The 22,516-nt window shown below is 37.6% G+C and overlaps 1 protein-coding gene across 1 annotated transcript in view; it reads right to left on the bottom strand.

Annotated features, from left to right (window-relative positions):
• LOC150102036 (LIM domain kinase 1-like) overlaps nt 1-22,516 on the bottom strand; it is a 307,253-nt gene that overhangs the window by 122,459 nt on the left and 162,278 nt on the right. The window lies entirely within an intron of this gene.

The raw sequence follows: 22,516 nt of genomic DNA, 5'->3' as shown, positions 1-22,516 counted from the left end.
ATGATGATGGAAATGGTGCTAGAGAGGATGGACCCAGTGCTGAAGAATCAAGATTTGATTCTGCTTCTGGAGGAGGGGAGCTTACCACTGAAGTTGGTTTCTTGAAAAAGATATCAAGGATTATTGTTTGCATTGCACAGCTTTTTTCTTTTTTTTTCATCATAAATGGCCTTGTAACAACTGATGTTCTCACTAACTGCACGGCAAACCTTTGTAAACCGCTGAATGTTAGGATCTTGCTTCTCAAGCTTAGCAAATCTGCTTCAATGAGACAAAAGGCTTCAGTTAATTATTTTGTCGTAAACTTTCTTGGCTCTGGATCTTCTGATTCTTCATATTGTTGTGTTTCTATCAGCTGTTCTCTATCTCCATAAGGTTTTCATTGGCTAATTCTTGTGAATGGGACTCTAGTAAGTCAATGACATCGTTTTCATTGATGTCCAATTGCAGTGTACTGCCACTATCCCCCACAGCTTTTCTGATTTGGCAATGTCTTCTGTGAAGCCACGAAAATCATCACAGAATTGAAGGCACAGTTTGTTCCACACCCCTTTAATTGGCATCATGGATGTTAGAATTCTTTCAGAACTCTCTCAATGTCATCACAATCTTCCGTCGCCCCGAATGCTTGTAGGAATGTACGCCGTAAGTAATAAGCCTTAAATGCAGAAATGACTCCCTGGTCCATTGGCTGCAGTAATGATGAAGTGTCGGGTGGTAAAAATATGACTTTTACATTAGGCTGAAGATCATCTAAAGATGTTGGATGTCCAGGAGCATTGTCTAGCACAAGTAGAATTTTAAAGGGAATTTTCTTTTACGAACAGTAATGTTCCACAGCAGGAATAAACCAGTTCAAGAACCATTCTTCAAACATGGCATGTGCAACCCAGGCCTTTAAATTTGACTTCCAAATAACAGAAGAGATGCTTTAATAATGCGGTGAAGTGCGGGTTTGTTTACATGCACGAAAGAAACTAGTTCCTGAATTATTAATTTAATTATTTGATTATTCTTATGGGAGCCTGTTCGTAAGTACAGAAAGACATAGAAAAGTACTTGAAAGATTGCTAAATGAAATAAGAAGTGAATGAATAGGGTTATAATATATTTCAGAAAGATGCAATCAACAATACACATCAATACCAGAGATAGTAAAAGCCATTAATAACCTCAAATGCAGAAAGACAGCTGGAGTCGATATCTGAAAAGAAATGCTCAAATATACAGGTATAAAAGTTATAGTGGCTGTACTGAATAATTCAGAAGGCCTGATCACAGGGTCAACTTCCAGAAAATTGAAGTATAACTCTCATAGTACCAATCTATAAAAATGGAAATAAACCTGAATGTGAGAATTACAGAGGAATTTCTCTAATGAGTTTTCCTAGTAGCAGAACACAGGAAAGTTTTCCTGTTACAGAAAAGGCAAAGAAAATTTGTGAAAGAAAACTTGGAAAAAAACAAGCTGTGTTCAGGTCAATAGAGGTTGTCAGGATCAGATTTTCACTTTAAGACTTTAGTGCCACACTGAAAGTCACTGAGCTCTTCATGGCCCATTTTACTGTTAAGATTGCTTCCTTTTATACCTGTAGAACCATGGATGTGAGGCATAAAGCCATATTCACTACCACAATGGGATATCCAGATAATTTTGATTACACATCATATGAAGTACTTCCCCAAATTCAACAAATATACAGCTACATTAATTTGCCAAACTGAAAGACAGTCATTCTGAAAACATATTTAGCCCAACTTCTGAATTAACTTTGTTAGACAACATTAGTTGTCACAGTTTTTTTTTTTTTTTTGCAAGTATCTAAGTGCTGTGTGTTTACAAGATTTGTAATTTGTTCTCTGAAGATGCTCGTTGAAAATCCAGCATAATATTAGAAAGTTTGATAAATTAATTCTTTTCCTCTGGTGTTTATATATGAAGCACATGAAAATATGAATAACAAGCAACACATCTAAATGTAAGGATCTCAACACCAAATACTATAGTATCCTACTCCTAACAGCCTGGCTCTTTGACAAGCCTCCTATAAGCATTATCAGTTATGGTAGTGCTTAGAGGTGGGTTACTAAACAAGTATTTGGGCTTAGGTACTGGTTTCAACTCATAGTTAAGGTTTAATGGATTTAATGGAATGAATACAGCACAGAAAAATAAAAATAAAAAAGTTTAATCATTTCTATATTTTGTCCATCACATAGATATCAGGGACAATATTAAAATAGTAACAACACAATAAGTAATTAGATTAGAAAACTAAAGTCCTATGAGGGGTGCCCTCTATGGGTGCTGTTGGCTAGGCTTAGCTATTGGATGGGAGACCTAAGAATTAATGTTTCCCAAATCTTGGGAAATTTAACAACCATATTTATTTAGAAATTAGGCTAGTTTTTTTTTTGTTATATTCTGCTCATTTTTAAAAAAGTATCAAATTTGTATTTGATGCAGTGAAACACAGTATATATGTTTTTTCCCATCTGATTCAATGCAAGGTATCCAAAACATGCTCAACAAGACTAAATGGCCATAAGTTGTAGTGGCAAATGCATTTCTTGTGTTCATCAAGAAATAATCAAGATAATCCAGCTCATTATAGAAAAAGAAAACAAAATCACTGAAAATTTATCAAATGGTAGATACAAACTTCCCTACCATCCTCCCTCTCAACAATATGGTATTATTAAAATCCTTGTCAGAGCCTCCAACCTCTCTTCCAATCAGGCTCCCCCCCAAAGCTGAACTTCTTTATTTGCCATACCTGTCTAATGACCACTAACAATGCTAAAAAGTTTAATAAATTAGCTGTTTTTCCCAACATAGTTTACAAGAATGCCATTACTATATATGGAACGCACAGAAAAAATACCCACAACTTTAAAGAAATATGCCAGCAAAGGTTGGTCGATTGGTAAAGCCTCTGCTACTAATGGCTAACGCAAAAAGTGAAGCAAGTTTGAAGACGGTTAGTAGTCTGAAAGCATTCTATTGTTCAATGCTGTTGGCACACTCAATGAGTCTGGCTCCCTCAATGAGTCTTTGGACTTCCTGGAGGTGTCACATAATAATAATAAATGATAATTATAATAACCTGTACACTACTTTCAAACCTTATTTGAAGCAGGATGCCCTTATTTGCTCTCCTGAGCAAATAAGGGCATCCTGCTTCAAATAAGGTTTGAATCTGAGGATCCACTCCCTAACTTCTGTTCCAGGCATTTACAAGGTTCCGTGTCTTGCAATTTATCAAATTATGGTCAATCTGTAAGATCAAGCCTTGCTGATCTTGCTTTGGATACATCACCACATCACATGGGGAAAAACTACTATGTTTCACCACAGGAAATTCAAACTTGAATTTTTTAGAATCAGCAGCAGGCTATTTAGATTTTTTATTATTAAAATTTTATTATTATTAGTTATTAATTAAATTAGTTATTAGTTATTAATTATTAATTAATTAAAGTTACTACTTTTATTATTAGCTATTTAAAAAATAGCCTAATCTAAAAAAAATATTTGTGTTAAATTTCACAAGGTTTGAGAAATATTAATTTTTAAGGCTCCTGCCCAACAGCATCCATCCAAAGAGGTCACCCCTCATGGAACTTAGTCTTCTAGTCTAACTTCTTCTAGGCTAAATGTTGTCTATTACTAATTATATATTGGGTTTTATCCTCTATCCAAGTGTTAGCAAACAAAGTTTACACCTAAAGTACTTTCAGGACTGGGGCAACTCATGGTAACGATGGTATAAGTTCTTATCACTTGCCTTAGTACCCCCCATAATGCAAAGCACATCTTCTTGAGGACATGTATAATGCTATTCATTATGGCAGAGTTTCCCAAACTGTGTTCTGCAGAAAGAGAATAAGTGTTCCGTTAAAAATTATCAAAATTAATGAGCCTGGAATGGTTTTAAATGTTGCAACAAGTTCAAACATGTTTGAAAATCAGGCGCTCCTCAATTTGCATGTGGATTGTGCTATTAAGGCCAGCACAACACTGGCTGACAGCCACCTGCAGTTGTCGACACCTCCAAGAGCGAGTGAAGTAAGGATGTATCTATTCTAGGAAACGTGCTCACAAGCATGGTCAATGCGATGCGGCCCAGTATGCCTGTTGTGTCCACTGTCAGATTTTTGCGATGCCATACAGCCTGCTTCAGCGATAGTGTGCGCTTAGCTTTACATTGAATACGAGACCGATGATACCGACTCTAACCAAGGTGTTCCGTTTTGTAAAGTGTTCCATCGTAGGAAAAATTTGGGAAATGCTGCATTACAGAAAGGGTCACTACCTAGACCGGTTTCGACCTTTATTGAGGTCTCATCAGTGGGAGCCAGACCCAGAGGTGGTGATGAAAAGTGGTGAAGGGTTGCTACCCAGACTGGATAGTGCCCCTTCCCATAATGCATAACATTATACATGTCCTCAAGGAGATGTCCTTTGTATTATGGGAGATACTAAGGCAAGTGGATGAGAACTTGTACCAGCTTTACCACGAGTTGCCCCCAGTCCTGAAAGTACTTCAGGAGCAAACTTTGTTTGCTAACACCTGGATAAAGAATAAAACCCAATATATAATTAGTAGCATAGCCAAGTGAAATAACTTCCATAAACTTATCTCTAATCCAGAGAATTTTAATAATAGGGTGTGACACCCTTTAGGAACTCGTAAGGAACATATGACCTCTTCATTACTTCCACCTTAGTATCACCATCTCTGGATCTGGCTACCACTGATTAGACCTCAATAAAGGTCAAAACCGGTCTGGTAGAGACCCTTCCCTTAATGAATTGCATTATACATGTCCACGAGGAGATGTGATTTGCATTATGAGAGAGAGAGATACTAAGGCAAGTGATGAGACCTTATACCACCTTTACCACAAGTTGCCCCAGTCCTAAAAGTACTTCAGGCGCAAACTTTGTTGGCTAACACTTGGATAAAGGATAAAACCCAATACCACCACCTCTGGGTCTGGCTCCCACTGATGAGATCTCGATAAAAGACAAAACCAGTCTGGGTAGTGGCCCTTCCCTTAATGCATAGCATTATAAATGTCCGCAAGGAGATGGACTTTGCATTATGGGAGATACTAAGGCAGGTGATGAGAACTTATACCAGCTTTACCATTAGTTGCCCCCAGTCCTGAAAGTACTTCAGACGCTAACTTGGTTTGCTAACACTTGGATAACGGATAAATCCTAATATATAATTAGCAGCATAGCCAAGTGAAAAAACTTCCATAAACTTATCTCTAATCCAGAGAATTTTAATAATACGGTGTGACACCCTTTAAGAACTCGTAAGGTACATATGACCCCTCCATTATTTCCACCTTAGTATCACCACCTCTGTGTCTGGCTACCACTAATTAGACCTCAATAAAGGTCAAAACGGGTCTGGGTTTCCCTCTAGGAACTCGTAAGGAACATATGACCTCTCCATTACTTCCACCTTAGTATCACCACCTCTGGGTCTGACTACCACTCATTAGACCTCAATAAAGGTCGAAACTGGTCTGGGTAGAGGTGCTTCCCTTAATGCATAGCATTATACATGTCAGCAAGGAGATGTGCCATCAAGACTTGCCTGAGAGATACTAAGGCAAGTGATGAGAACTTATACCACCTTTACCACGAGTTGCCCCAGTCCTGAAAGTACTTCAGGCACAAACTTTGTTTGCTAACACATGAATAAAGGATAAAACCCAATATCACCACCTCTGGGTCTTGCCCCCGCTGATGAGACCTCAATAAAGGTCGAAACCAATCTGCTTAGTGGCCCTTCCCTTAATGTATAGCATCATACATGTCTGCAAGGAGATGTACTTTGTATTATGGGAGATACAAAGGCAAGTGATGAGAACTTATACCACCTTTACCACAAGTTGCCCCAGACCTGAAAGTACTTCAGGTGCAAACTTTGTTTGCTAACATAATAAATTTAGTTTAATCCTTTATATAAGAGTAATCAAACAAAGTTTGCTCCTGAAGTATCTTCAGGACTAAGGCAATGCATGGTAAAAGAGGACCAAGCTCTCATCACTCATTGTCTTAGTATCTCCCATAATGCAAAGCACATCTCCTTGCAGACATGTATAATGCTATTCATTAAGGGAAGAGCCACTACCCAGACCTGTTTCGACCTTTATTGAGATCTCGTCAGTGGGAGCCAGACACAGAGGTGGTGATACTAAGGTGGAAGCAATGGAGAAGTCATATTTACCTATATGATTTACCAAAAGGTGTCTCACCTTATTATTAAATTATTCTGGATTTAGAGAATGATGTTGGAAGTTTTTTCCCACTTGGTTAGACTATAATAAATTTAGTTTAATCCTTTACCCAAGTGCAAGCAAACAAAGTATGCACCTGAAGTATCTTCAGCACTAAGGCAACTCGTGGTAAAGGTGGACCAAGCTCTCATCACTCCTTGTTTTAGTATCTTCCATAATGAAAAGCACATCTCCTTGCAGACATGTATAATGCTTGCTAACACTTGGATAAAGAAAAAAAACCAATATATAATTAGTAGAATAGCCAAGTGGAAAAAACTTCCATTAACTGCTGTCTATTAGTCAACAGATTTTTTGTTCGTCTTACTAGGTAATTATCAATACCTATTCTAGTTTACAGGTTTAGGTGCTGGACATTATATGTGTTTATAACTAATTTAACCGCATTATAACACCAAACAAAATACTAAATTATAAAAGGATGTTTATCAATTGGCTTATACTTTGAAGGACTTCAAACCAGTATTCTTGGATGATGGAATAGGAATACAGGCAGACCTTGGTTTAAGACAGTTCAATTTATGCCAATTCACAATAACAGCAGATGACTGCACATGCTTTTCACTGTAGTGTGGTCTGACTGAGAAACGATGCTATCAGGCATTCTAGTGTTTGAGTGTTTACCGAGCTACTACGACATACAGGGTGTTCGGGATAAATTTGACATATTTATAATTAATTATATTTTTCCGTAAGTTACATGTATTAACACACACTTCTCTTCATTTAAAAGTTTGGACCCTTCTTCATTCATATACAAGATGTCAGAAAGGATGGATAGCTGGAACCCACCTGAATCATGGAAGAGAATAACTTGTATCATGATGATTCGTGCCCGCCATCAAAATAAGGATATTACGACTGCTGCCCAATGCTCCCTGAATACAGTAAAAACAATCAGGCATGAACTAGAGACTTGCAATGGTGACTACGAGGATGTAGCAAGAAGAAAGATCCCTAGCAGACGATCTGATTGCGTTCGTACAGCAGAATTCCTCGCAAATCTGCAGGAACAGGTGTTGAAGAACCCTGGCATTGGAATTCGGGCTTTGTTCGTGGAGTTGCAAACTGTAGTCAAGCCCTGGATAACAAGGGTAGCCAATGGTAGGCCGTATGTATGGCAGCAGGATTCGGCCCCTTGCCACACCTCTGGGAAAAGTCAAAAATGGTTGTCTGAAAATTTCTACGACTTCACCAGTCCAAATGTTTGGCCTCCAAACTCCCCAGACCTTAACCCCATGGATTATTTTGTATGGGGCGCAGTTGAAAAAGACACCAATCGCACTTCCAGTAATACAAAAGCTCAGTTAATGGATAAAATTAAAACAGTTTTTGCGGCCCTTCCCAGGGAGACTGTAGCATCAGCTTGTTCGAGGTTCCGAAGCAGAATTGAAGCTGTGATCGATGCTAATGGTGGTTATTTTGAGTAAATCTTGTTGATAGTATTGTAATTAACTCTGCCTGTAATGTTTTTTTGTCAATTCATTAAATTTAATAGATACAAAGAAGATTTTCTTTTTCCTTACGAAACTGTCAAATTTATCCCGAACACCCTGTATATGTATCAAACCTAGTTTTACTCTTGAATGTTCCAAATCGTTCTATTTAATTTTTTTTTTTACATACATACGTATTTAGATAGGGGTGCTTAAGGTTCAAAGCTGTATAACTGAGAGGAGACCTCACATAGCCTTTAAAGGAATGTGGAGAACCGACCAGTGCTTCTGACCTAATGTCCAATCCTCACCTTCTCGTGGTGCACTCTGTTGGATATATACCTAGATACTGAACGAACGAGGATGGGCTGGCAATTTGGGTTTTAGCAGACCAAATTGTATTCTTAATGGCTTAAACCAGTATAAAAAATGATGGTACAACATGACAAAATTTCATGCCAGCTGGGGTGTCGGACGGTTAAACAAAGCCCCACATAGTTTTCGCCAGGGAAACAAGGCGAACAGAGAAAAGTCAGCTACTGGAACAAATCTGAAAGCACACCCCAACTCAAGTTCACCAGAGTTAAAGATTGGTACTATCAACATAAGAAGCCTCAATGGCAAAGAAATGGAGAGAGCTGAGGAATTTGATAAGTAAAAGACTGACATAATAGGGGTGACTGAAACAAAAAAGACAAAAACTGGTAAGATCTTTCTGAACAATATATACAAAAAGGTTTATTTTGGAAATGACAATCAAGGAAAAGAAGGAGTAGCCATAGTATTCAACACAAAATACGAGGCTAATCTTCTTGAATAGCAGGCAGTCAAAAGTAGAGTGATGTGGGCAAATATCAAAATGGGGAATTGGACAATGAGACTTATTTGTGCCTATGGTCCCACTAAAGATTCTACTAAGGTAGAAGTGGAGGAATTTTTTGATGCTTTAGAAAAAGCAACTGACACAATGAAAAAAGAATAGTTGATCCTTGTTGGGGATCTAAATAGCATAGTAGGAAATGATTGTGAGACATACAAAAATATTTTGGGAAAATTTGGAGAAAAGAGCAAAGCTAATAATAATGGCAAATATGTGTTGGATTTCTGCTCAGGACATGGACAGGTTATTACTAACACCATGTTCCAACATAAAAATGTGCACAAATTCACATGGAGAGAAGAGGCTAGGAATAAGAAAAGTCTCATTGACTATATTATTGTTGATAGTGATATTTTCTTCCTGGTGCAGGACACAAGAGTGTATAGAAGATTTGAAATTGGAAACGATCACTATTTAATCTTGAGTGGGATAAAAATTGAATTTCATAGTGAAAAGAATGACATGTAAGAAAGTTTTAAAGCGAATAAAAGTCGAGCAGCTCTCACATGTGAACTGTAGACTAAAATACACAAAGATTATTGAAGAAAAAATGAAAGAGTTTGAGAACAAGAACCAAACCTTAGAGATTCGGTGGCAAACCTTGAAGAAAACCCTGACTGATTCAGCCAAAGAGGCATGTGGTGAGGTTGTCTGCAAGTATAGAAAAATCAGAACTCCATGGTGTGACACAGGAAGTTAAAGAGACAGTGAAGGAAAAGAAGAAAGCATATCAAAAGTTCCTGGTAAATAAGTCAGCTTTTGCTCTTAGAGAATACAGAGACAAATATAAGAAAGCGAAACACTGTGTAAAATTAGCTAAACAAAAGTCATGGGAGGACTTTGACAAGAACATAGAAAATAAATATCAAGAAGGTGGTAAGATATTCTGGAGGTTGTTGAAGAAGCTTAGAAATGGAGGAAAGAGTACTGTAAAAGGAGTTAGAGATGATAAAGGTGACATGAAAACGGGGGAAAAAGATATCCTTGAAGTAATGGAGTAATTACTTTGAGAAATTGCTAAATGAAACAAGCAGTGATAGCACAGTGGTAAAAAACACTCAACAGACATATAGTCAGGAATACATATCCATACCTGAAGTAGAAAAAGCCATCCATGGTTTGAAATGTGGAAAGGCAGCAGGAGTAGATGATAGTCGACCAGAAATGCTGAAGTATGGTGGTATAAAAGTCTTACAGTGGCTGCACTGCATAGTTCAGAAGGCTTGGACAGAGGGACGAATTCCTGATGATTGGAGTAGAGCTCTAATAGTACCCATATATAAAAAGGGAAATAAAACTGAATGTGAGAATTACAGAAGTATTTCCATACTGAGTATTCCAGGCAAGATTTATTCCAGTATACTTGAGACACAGTTGTGAAGAATTGTGGAAGTAAAGCTAGGTGAAGAACAAGCTGGATTTAGGCCAAATAGAGGCTTTCAGGATCAGGTCTTCACTTTACGATAAATAGTCATGAAAGCATATTAATATAACAAAGATCTGTATTTAAGTTTTGTCAATCTGGAAAAGGCATATGACAAGGTGCCAAGAGAGAAGCTATTCAATACGCTACAGTTATATATGGTGTCAATGGGGCATTATATCAAGCAATACTTGGTCTTTATTTGAGTTGCAAGTCACAGTTAGAATTGAAGGAAGTACAGGAAGATGGTTTAATGTTAAATCTGGTGTGAGACAAGGATGTACATTATCCCCTCTGTTATTCAATATATATATGAATCACATTATGAAGGAAAGTGGTATTAAACATGATATCAGAATTGGAGATGTTAATCTTTGCTTTATGCGGAGGATGTTATACTTCTAAATAAATCTGCTACAAGTTCGTAAGATTCTATGACTAAATTGAATAACTGTTGTAATAGATATGGTACGAAGGTCAGCAATAAAAAGACAAAGACAACAAAAATTGGTAGAATAGCTGAAAATGTCAACTATGTTTTGAACGGAGAACCTGTGGAACAAGTTCTCCGTTCAAAACATAGTAAAATATTTCAGCTACTTAGGCACGATTTTTAGTGAAGATGGTAAATTAAATATGGAAATAGACAACAGAATCAACAAAGCTGGTATGGTAGGAAGTCAACTGAATAATTTCATATGGCATAAGAGAGAAATTAGTGGGAATACTAAATTAGCTGTATATAAGACTGTTCTAACCAGTTTAACTTATGGATCTGCGGGCTGGGTCAGAAGTAAAACACTTAACCAAAGACTAGATCACTGCAGATATGAGATTCCTGAGAAAGATTAGAGGCGTGAACAGGCGGCATCAATGGCAATACCATATTAAAAACGAGGATATTAGGAAAGAACCTGACATTGTCAGCATCCAGGAATGCTTTAGCAGAGCTAGTCTCAGGTGGAATGGTCACTTAAATAGAATGGGGAGGAAAGAATAGCAAAACAAGTGTTCTCTGCTAGGTTGGTAGGAAAACAACCAAGAGGAAGACCAAGATATAGGTGGATTGATATGGTACAAAGTGCCTTAGATGACAGAAATGACTGATTTGGACAAAAATTGTAGATAGGAAGTTAGTAATGACACAAATTTTTCATGTAGTACTATCATTCCCTGTACATCCCCTTGAGGGTACATGTCATGAATTTGATGATGATGACGTATTTAGATTGATAAAGTACGTAATTACATACCATGTGTGATAAAAGAAGTGCAGAAAAGATAGCAGAACTTGGTGTTAAGAAGGAGTGGAAATCAATCACACTTGAAGATAGAGGTGATTTGAAGAATGGAAGATGGCAGACACATGCTAATATCTATAGAATTAAGAACTTACCTCCATCAACTGTTACTACAATTATGAAAAATGCAGATAGAATAAAACAGTCTGCGCAACAATCTACGGCAGTACTAAATGCAAAACATGCAAGTTATAGCAGGGGTAAACTTCATGAAAATATGGAAAAATTATTATCATTATGGTTGGATGACTTGAATCAGAGAAACATTCCTCTGCAGGCTGTTATAAAACAATTTTTGAGGATCTTAAAAAGACAGATGGAGGCGAAGAAACATCTTTAGGAAACAAAGGTTGGTTCATGAAATTTAAGTATCAAAGTAAGTGCCATAGTGTCAAATGATGTGGTGAGGCAACAAGTGCAGATGTTGCGGCAGTGGCTGCTTTTCCTAAAAAATTTCAAGACTGTGTAGAACAAGGAAGTCATCCTCCTGATCTTATTTTTAATGTTGATGAGACTGGGCTCTAATGGAAAAAATTGCCATCATGCACCTTCATTTCCTATGAAGAACATTCTGCTCCAGGCTGTAAAGCTGCAAAAGATAGACTTACACTTTTGTTGGGTTCAAATGTCTCCAGAACTTTCAAGCTTAAATCAGTGGTGTACCATTCACACCACACACCTTCAAGGGTCTAAAAGCCATGCTGCTAGTCTATTGGAAATGGAACAAAAAAAGTTTGCGTTACACAAGACGTTTTTATAGATTGGTACAAAAATTATTTTTGTCCTACTCCGCTTCGCTTCTGTAAAGAAAATGATTTGCCAGTCAAGGAATTGCTTATCTTGGATAATGCCCCTGGACATTCTCAAAAATTTGCTGAAATAAGAACACCATTGGATGTCAAGGTTGTTTACATGTCCCCAAACATAACATCGCTTTTGCAACTGATGGATCCGGGTATTATATCAATCTTCAAAGCCTATTACCTCCGTATAACATTTATGGAAATGGTAAGTCTTGGACACTCGAGGAAAGACTATTAAAGACTATTGGTGGTCATTTGATATTTTGAAGTGCATTAACAACATCAAGGCAGCTTGGAACGAAGTGTCAGGGAAGCATTTAAAAGGAGCATGGTGAAAACTTCTTCCAGCATTTATGCACGACTTCAAGGAATTAGAGCAAGAAGAGAATGTTAGCGAAGACGTTACAAAGCTTGTGCGAAAGGTGGGATTGGATGATATTACAGCTGAAGATGTGACAGAAGTCTTAGAGAGCCATGATAAACCACTTTTCAATGAAGATTTAAAAGAATTAGCCAAACAATTAAGTCAAGAAGGGGGGGTCCTCTGAGAGATATAAAAATGGCCAATTTACAGCATATTGTCGTGTCGACTTTCCCTTAAAACTACCTAATCTTAATTCTCAATAACCCTTATGGCCGTACCTTTGACAAGAATGAAGCTGAGGTCTTGTGAGACAAAGAATTGCTAATGGCGGATGCCAACTTCTTTGTCTCAGCTCTGGTTCTATCTCCCTTTTTCAAACTCAAAGAAATTTATTTGTTCTAGCTGCGCCACTTTGAGTCCTAGGATAAATTGAAATTAAAACCAGGGAGTTAGAAGCCAGTCAGCATTCACTCTTCTCAATAAAAATTTTTGTACTTTGCAATCGTGACCTGATCCTTAACTGTTTCCCGCCTTTACGAGGTTCGTTTAACTTTTATGAACAAGTGCAGTAGCTCTAGACATAAGGAAAATTAACTTCATAGTAATAACAGAACAATTTAATTTCACTGAATAAATCATACAAGTCATTTATGTAAACTTAATCAATCTTTCAATCAGAATACACATACATATTATCTCACTCTTGTACACATATTTAAATAAAACACTTGAAAATTCATGTTTAAGAATACCAATTCTAAATTATATATCACAGAAATACAATACTTTAAAGCTTATATCACAGAATACCAAAGTTAAAGATTAGTTACTTAGTTTCCTCTTTTCCTCTCTCTCTTAAATACGCTAGAATTCAATAAAACTTTCCTTAATAGTCCTATCCAATTTAACATTTCTTTCTCCTTTCCAAGATCTGAGTAACATAAATAATTTCTCTTACAAATACATAATACGAAATAACAACACTCTTTTGCTTTATATTCGGCCACAGTTCTAGGATTGTCTTTCTCCACACACTTCAGATCCTCACAATAAATTCACAAAATAGAAATGTAAAGTTCACCTTACCGATTCACTGCATTGATTCTCTGGGCCACCTCAGAATTATTTCTTCAGACTAATACCTTGACTTTCCCTCTGTTATTTCGAATGGAATTCCTCATTCTTTCTTGTTTTCCACCATTAGGTCTGCTGGGATCTCTTTGTCTCTGACAGGTAGTTTCCTTTGTCATACGATTATACTTTCCACTAACAAAGGGAACCACATGGAAGCTTCCTTCCTACCAGTCGGACGATCCATCGCACAGGTGAACAGCAGCAGGAAAACGTCTCCGAGAAAAAGCCTTGAATGTAAGGATTAAACTAAATTTATTATACCATCAACAAAGAACAAGGTGTACCATGACTCATCAGAACACAATTCTTTTCCAGTGTCCAGTCACAGTGTTCCTGACACCATTTCCATATAAGCATGCGACTGCCAATTTCGATCCTCTTCAATTTCTTGAGGATAGTTTGGTGAGATGTAGGTTGAGAACAGCCTTAATTAAATGCTTCAGTTAACTGCTGCATACAGGAAGTTCTGTTTACCTGTACAAGCCTTCTCAGACTACAGTGATTTCATTCCTGACAGACTGTCTTAGGAACACAGGTATGCCTCTTACAATAGCAATGTGGTTTATTTTACTACTGATTAAACACTGGGATATCTCACCTTTAGAGAAACCAATTAGCTGTGCTGTTTTCAAAATCGTGGCTCCAGTAAGAGGGACACTGACAGTAAGCTCTTTATCTCTGAATTTCCCATATGACAATTAATGATCAGCAGCATTCTTAAACATTTGCCTAGACCACATAGTGGCAGACATGGTCAAGTATTTTGCATATACAGAATGTAAGTAACATTTATGTACATTTGCGTAAAGATTTCTAATTCAGTGGCCAGCATGTGTATAATTGTTTAATTAATATATACAGTTTACAACTATTCAGAGTTATTCCCAAATTTGGGTGCATGAAACTGCCCCAAATTTGGGAGACTTTCATTATGAGAACTTCAGCCCAACTGCCAAGACTACCAAATTAGCCTGCAAGAGGGCACCATTAGGACTTTAGGAACAAAATTAGTGACTTAATTTCTTCCTCATTTGCTTTGTTAGTTCCTTAGTGCACATACCATATCTTTATGTTCCTGAAGATGGCAATGTGACATTGTCGAAATGTAGAAGTGATTCATTAAAGTTAACTTTAATTAATTTACTTTATATGCGTTGTTAATTCCATAAATTAATTACCAGTTATTCAGAGTTTTTTTTTTTTTTCAATTGTCAATATTTCTTTTTTTTATTTGTTCAGAAGAATGATGATGTCACTAACAACAATTTTATGCTATTTAAACAGATTTATCAAATGTGTCAAAAATTACATTAAAGAAACATAACTATTTGATTTATGCACTTTAGACAGTTTCATTATGCCCAATTTTGGCACCAAAAATGGTCCAATCACAACCAAATAACTCAAATTTTAAGAGAGAGATCTGAGATTATAAATAGCAAATTTCAATAAATTCCATCTAGACAGTGCAGAATAATAAGTCCCAATTATTTTCCAATAAGTGATTCAATGAGAGAAAGAAAGTGAACTATTGGTACACTCTAAATTACAAATTTTATTAAATTCCCCACAGCAAAGTTATTGCAATATATAATTTCATCATTTCAAAAGGATTAACTGAAATAAAACTGGAATGAAAAATTTCTACAAGGATACCATATTTCAATAAACCCAGTTGGTCAGAGTTCCTGGAATGACTTGCATGCTTGGCTGATGGACTAATCTAACGTGTTTATGTATCTTGTATAACACCTAAAAAATGAGTATTTCAAACATTCCATGATTGCAGAAAATTTTATGATTAATGTAATACAACTCTGGTTCTTGTTTTTTGGTATAATACTGAGAATAAAAGAAAAAAAAAATTAATCTGCTATGTCAATATTTTATCACAATGACAAAAAAACATTCAAAATCTACACTGCTTGGAAAGAAGACAACGGCACCCCCAAGGACAAGGTGCATTGTGCCATGTAACGAGTCACATATTTGTAACCAGTATAAACTGGAGGAATATGATGCTCCTAAGTCAGTGCAACTATGTTTGGGTGAAATGGCTGCGAGAAGGGAACTGATGAATTTGGAAAGAAGTGTTGTGATAGGATGCCATGTTGCAGAACTATCTGTATGGTCAATTGTTGACAAATTGGGCCATCCCGGGTCAACAATAAGGGATACCATACTGAGATGGAAGTGCAGGGAGTCAACTGCAAGTGATACCTGCAGTGGATGACTTACCACACTCAATTATATTATTTTAATCTGTTATTATTATTGTACAGTCACCCTAGTGGAGTCCAAAGACTCATCATGGGAGATCCAAACTATCCACACAATCTATTCCTTGAACCCATTAACAGACAAAACACTCACAACTGACTCTGGCAATCCATTCCACTCATTCACAACTCTCAAAACAAAAAATCTAGTCTCACACCCCTACCTTTCTCAACTTCAAGGGATGAACTCTTGTTGTGGCCCCCTGTAGCCAAGTGCTAAAACATTTTGCTAGCATCAATCCTATAAAACCTGTTAAGCAACTTAAATGTTTCTATCACATCCCCTCTTTTTCTCCTATCAACCAACTTCTGAAATCCACACACCCTCAATCTATCCTCATAGGGAATTCCACAGGCCATCCATTCCTTTATCTCTGAATTTCCCATTTGACAATTACTGACCAGCAGCAATCTTAAAACAGCTGCCTAGAACACATTCAGAGGCAAGTAACCATCTTTGTCATTCACCTCTGAATCCTCTCCACCACTTCCTCATCCTCGAGAAACCAAGGGGACTAGACTTGAGCACAGTAATCCAGATGTGAGTATATCAAGGCCTTATAAAGAGAAATAACAACTTCCTCATCTTTACATGTTGATGTATTCTTCAATAGCCAAGTAATCTTATGAGCTACCTCAGCAATATATCCCCTAAATTTTAACTCTCTGTCTACCACCACCACTCCTAAATCTCTAGCTTCATCATTTTCCTGGAGTATAGGGCCATCAATGTGATACACAGCTTGTGATCTATTTATCCCAAAATGCATAACTTTACATTTCTCGACATTAAATGATGAGAGGATGCACAAGGTATGTTTTCCAGGCAGTAAAATGAATAGAGTGATTGAGGCATTGGATATGAGGAGGAAGCAAGCAAAGGAGTTGATGGTATTAAGAGGTACGAATGATTTGACAGAGGACAAAGAGCACATCAGAATGGATATCAGGAGGCTGCTTAGATGGATAAAAGAGAATAGTGTGACAGGAAGGGTAGTAAGCATGTTGCCTAGGTATGATTGTGGTGAGATGAGGCGGAGAGCAAAGATTATGAATGGTATGTTGGCTGAAATGTGTAAGGAGAGAGGAGTACAATTTGTTAATGTATGGAATGAGTTTGAAGGACGAAGTGAACTGTATGGGAGCGATGGACTGCATTTGAGTGGGTATGGTGTGAGTCATTTGGAAAGACAGTGGCTGGAAGGTAGAGTATAGAGTATAGAGAATGGATGGATATAGGTGAGTATAGAGAATGGATCAGATCAAGTGGGAAGTGATGTGGAAGAGAACGACAGGAGAGATTGAAGAGGTGGTTATAAATGGGGAAATAAGTGGCATGAGTATGGAAAATGAGAGAATGGGTGTGCAAGATGAACAGGGAAATGGGGAGGCTCAGGGTGGACAGGGATACACAGCGTGACAAAGGTGGATGCTCCAAGAGGATGTGAGAGCATGTGTAGACAGGAAAGGAATGGGATGACCTGGGATCAAGAGGAAACAGAATTGAAAAGGGTTCTAAAATGAATAAGCAGAAAGGGAAATGGCCCCAGTTGAGCATGGAGAGATCACATCAAATGAGTGTTATCAGTGGAACTAGCTGTAGATCCAGGAATGAGCTGTTGTGTTTATATACAAATGCTAGAAGTGTAAGAAACAAGGAAGATGAAATGGTTGCATTAACTGAGTCTGTTCGCCCAAAAATTGTTGGAATAAGTGAGACATGATTAGATGAGGACGACATCCTGATAGGAATAGAGATGGAAGGATATGATGTGTTTCGTGAGGATAGAAGGGGTAAAAAGGGAGGGGGGAGTGCTATTGATGATAAAGAAAGAGTTATGTCCATACAAAGTAGAGATGCAAGAGGGAAATATTGCCAGTGGTTTTGAGACAGCATGGCATGAGATAGAGGTGAATGGAGTGAAATACTTGGTTGGATGTTGTTATAGATAGGGAAATGTGGATGGTAGTGACTATGAAATGTATAATCAAATTAGCCAAGCAAATAAGAAAAGAATGATCATTATGGGCGATTTTAATTACGACAATATAGACTAGAATGATGAGATAGCAAATGGAAGTAAAGAAAATGAGTTTCTTGAGTTTTTGAGGAATAACTACCTCAGACAGTATGTAACAGAGGGCACATGAGGATTGAGGGTCTTGGATTTGGTCATCTCATCAGAGAATGTAGTTATAAATGAAGTGCCAAATCACCCACCAAGTGGTGAGCGTGACCATGAGATGATTACCTGGGTGGTTGCCAGCAGTGTGAGGCCCTCTGTAAGAAAAGGGTATATGTGGAACTACAAGGGGGGGGGGTGATTATGAAGAGCCCAGGAGACAGCTTGCAGGTGTAGCATGGAATGAGGAGTTAGCTGGAAAAGAGATCAATGTAACTTGGGGGATATTCAAAAACTATCTAGTAGATGTAATGTCTAAATGTATTCCAAGGGTGAGAAGGTTAAATAAGGTAGGTGTGAAATGGATGAATACAGAGATTAAGCATGCAATATTTGAGAAAAATGGCATTATGCAGGCAGCATAACAGAAGTGGAAATAACCAATTCCATGAGGACTACAAAGACCAGGCAAGGTGGGTGACTTGGTTGGTGAAGGTAGCTAAAGAGAGGTATGAACAGCAGTTAGCTAATGAAGCCAAAAAGAATCCTAAGGAATTCTTTCAATATGTAGCCAGCAAAAGAAAGAATGATTATGGAAGGATGACATTGACTGGAAAAAATGGTATAAAGACAGCTGTTGCAGGTGTGGTGGAGATACTTAATGAGCAGTTCATAAAGGTCTTTCAATCTTGTGAATGTGACTTCATGGAGAGATTGAGAGCAGTTGATGGGGGAAGAGAGACTGACTGAGCAAGAGGTGTGTGGGGAGTTGAGCAAACTAGATGTAAATAAGGCTGTGGGACTTGATAATATATCATCACGTATTCTGAAGGAATGTGCCAGGGAGTTGACGCCGGCCTTGACATATTTTTTTAATACGAGTCCCGCAATATTGGTCAAGTTCCTAAGGAATGGAAGGAGGGCAAGATTGTGCCACTTCATAAAGGAGGTGATAGAACTCAAGCATCAAACTATAGACCTATCTGTGTGTCAGGTGTTGTAGTTAAGTTGTTGGAGAAGCTTGTGAGAACTAGGATCCAGAATTGGGTTGACAACAATGGTATTATCTTTGATGGACAGCATGGATTTGCTAAATGGAAGCCATGTTTTAGTAATCTACTTGCTTATTACAATAAGGTGACTGCTTCCATGGAGAGAGAGAGGCGAAGGATACACAGTAATATACTTAGATTTTCCAAAGGCTTTTGATAGATTACCGCATAATAAGTTGATAGGCAAACCTGAGTGGATGGGGTTGGATATTAGATAGGTGCATTGGATTGGAGACTAGCTATCTGATAGGTATCAACAAGTTGTGTATGGGGGAGCGATATCCAGGAAAAGGAAAGTTACTAGTGATGTGCCTCATGGGTCAGTTTTAGGGCCACTGTTGTTTAACTTGTATATTAATGATATTGGTGAAGATTTGGATGGAAATATTCAGTTGTTTACAGATGATGCAAAGTTGGGACGAACCATGAAGAGTAGAGAGGATGCTGTGGCCTTACAAGAAGACTTGATTAAATTGAGCGATTGGGCACGGAAATGGGGATGCGAGTTCAATGTTGCAAAATGTAAGGTTTTAAATGGAAAACAAAAATGGGATGCAGAATTTATGCTTGGTGAGGATATATTGTCGGAGGTGGAGGAAATAAGAGATCTAGATGTGAGAGTGAATAAGGATCTGAAATTTAGGGGACACATAGCCAAAATTGTGAAGACAACACAAAGGCTTCTGGGAATGATGCGGAGAACACCGATTTGTAGAAGTAGGGAGATTCTTGTTCCATTGTATAAGGCTTTGATTAGGCCACACATGGACTATTGTGCCCAGATTTGATCCCCTGGTTTTCAGAAGGATGAAGAGATGCGAAAGGGTCCAAAGGCGACTGACTAACTTCTGGAATGTCGAGTATGAGGAAAGATTGAAAAGATGCAACTTGAAGAGTCTGGTGGACAGGAGGAGGAGGGGGAAGATATGATAGAGACCTACAAGTTATTAAGGGGTTGTTATAGGATCAATGCTGGAGAGGTTCTACAGAAAATAGTGGGAGATCAGGGGAGAACCAGAGGTCATCCCTGGAAGCTGTATAAGGAGGGTGTGAGTAGGGGAGTAAGAAGTAGGTTTTTTTCATGCAGAGTTGTGAATGATTGAAATGCCTTGCCTGAGAGTGTGGTGTCTGTAGAGAATTTGAGTGTGTTTAAAGCACAGTATGATGAGCTGTGTGTTTGATAAAAGGACCTCCTAGATGAGTCTTTGACTCCATGTGGTGTTGGGTAATAATAATAATAAACTGACACCCATTATCTTTTGTACATACTGACAGCCTATTTAAATCATCCTGCAAGCTCTCTACATTGCCTTGATTAACTATTATTCTATCTAATTTTGCATCATCAGCAAACAACTGAATATTTCCTTTCAGGTTATTTTCTATATCATTTGTGTACAAATTAAACAGCAATATTTCCAGCATTGAAACTTGAGGCACACCACTAGTCACCTGTTTTCATCTCAATTCTGCCCCTCCATATACTTTTTCATATCTGTCCAGCACCAACCCTTTTATCCACTTAACTAGTGTCATGTCCATCCTAATTTGTTCTAATTTGCATAACAGTTTCATGCATTATTATGTTAAATGCGTTTGCAAAATCATCATGTATCCATTTCCTTTATCCAACTCAAAAACTGTTACTCTATTATAAATAGTTGATAAATTACTAAGGCATGACCGACCCTTCACAAAGCCATGTTGACCCTCATAAAGTATATATTTTTATCTGCCCCCATTCTTGAATTCTCTTTCCGACCAACTTTTCTAGTACTTTCCACCACACCTGAGAAACTGACTGGTCTATAATTTGCTACTGCATTTTAGAATCTCTCTTATACAAGGGAATTATTTTGCCCTCTTTCCATTCCATTCTTGATCCCTTGGAACTCTACCAGAGCTGAGACTTAAAGAACCTAGTCAGAGGCACTGCCAGTTCCAATGGTCATTCAGATTCACTTGGTTATTCTCACAATCACTCGTTTCATGGGGTGCCTTCACATAAACTCACTCTAGTTGCTTAAGTTTCACTGAATTTGTGCTTCAGAATGCTCAGTGAACAAAGCTTGCTCTAGACACCTAATACCAAAATCATTTAGAAGCAGTCCATCAGTATTGTACATATCCTTCTTTCCATCAAACACACACCACAGATCCACAAATCCTACATCATTCCTTCTGCAGCATCATATAGACTCGCTGGCTATCAATGCCCTTCTCCTCGGTTTGCCTCTATCATAGCGTGGTAGGAGACTTAAGACTTACAATCTTCAACTTCTCTCTCTTCAGTTTTGCCCCTTTTAACAATCAATTCCAATAACTTTCACACACACATAAAAGAAACTATAATTTATTAAATAATCCTGTATGTTTTGTTCAATGTAACAGGAGCATCATTCAGGGAAAACGAAAAAGAATTAGCTACATTTAAAATATGAACACAAGATCCAACACTTCTGCTTTCTCCCTGAATAATGCTCATGTTACAATGAACAAAATATATAAAAGTATTTAATAAATTATAATTTCCTTTACATGTGTAAAACTGTTATTTTAAAATAATATTATGTATAAAAACATTTGCAACTGCCTTTCTTGTTGGCAAAAGATCCAATATTAGAGTGAAAATTGGAGTTACACTAAAGCCATTGTTCCGTATACTAGGTGAAATATCCAAATTTCAGAAATTCATTGATAAATAATCTTGCATAATAGTAACCAGTGAGAATGGCTCCCATCCTCCTCCAGTATTGATGTAACAAGTGCACAAACAACGTACAGTAATGATCAAATTCAAAGTACAACAGATAAGAAAATTAAGGAAACTTGAACTGCCTAGATGACTACCTTTCCAACTTATATACTGTAGGTTCAAATACCATTTTCAGATATACCATCAATTTACTGGTGCCCTTGGTTTCAGAACCAAGCCAGATTAGTTGTTTTGCCACACCAACAGAAGTCACTGAATAAAAATTTATCAGTACACCTCTCACGCACTAATTATACCCCACCTATCTCTCTAAAGTGACACAGACAACTAGAAACTTAAAGATTAAATTTGAATATTAAGTAATTAAATGAAATACATATGAATAAATGATACAGTAAGTTGATATGGACCTATGCTTGACACTACCACTGTTATGAACTAGCCCAAGTGCACATATGCTATCTGTGGCAGCCCAGTTAAGTAATCGGCTGGTTGTAGGAAGTTCCAAGCACACTCTCATGATTTTGTCCACTAATGATGGTGCTGGACCATCTGTGCAAGAAAATCGGTGGTGAGTGTGTAATATTTTCTGTCTTCAGGCAGCTTTTCACTGCCTACTGAAGAAACCATTACCATTTTTAGTGGTGGCCTACAGTGGCTTGAAAATCTCCATATGTGGGATAT

The sequence above is a fragment of the Typopeltis vanoorti genome, chromosome 11 (assembly GCF_054136105.1).
Source record: "Typopeltis vanoorti isolate ZY-2024b chromosome 11, IOZ_Tvanoo_1.0, whole genome shotgun sequence".
In the NCBI taxonomy this organism is placed as follows: Eukaryota; Metazoa; Arthropoda; class Arachnida; order Uropygi; family Thelyphonidae; genus Typopeltis; species Typopeltis vanoorti.
Note: the sequence above shows the minus strand (reverse complement) of the source record. Positions and strands in the feature narration are given on the sequence as shown.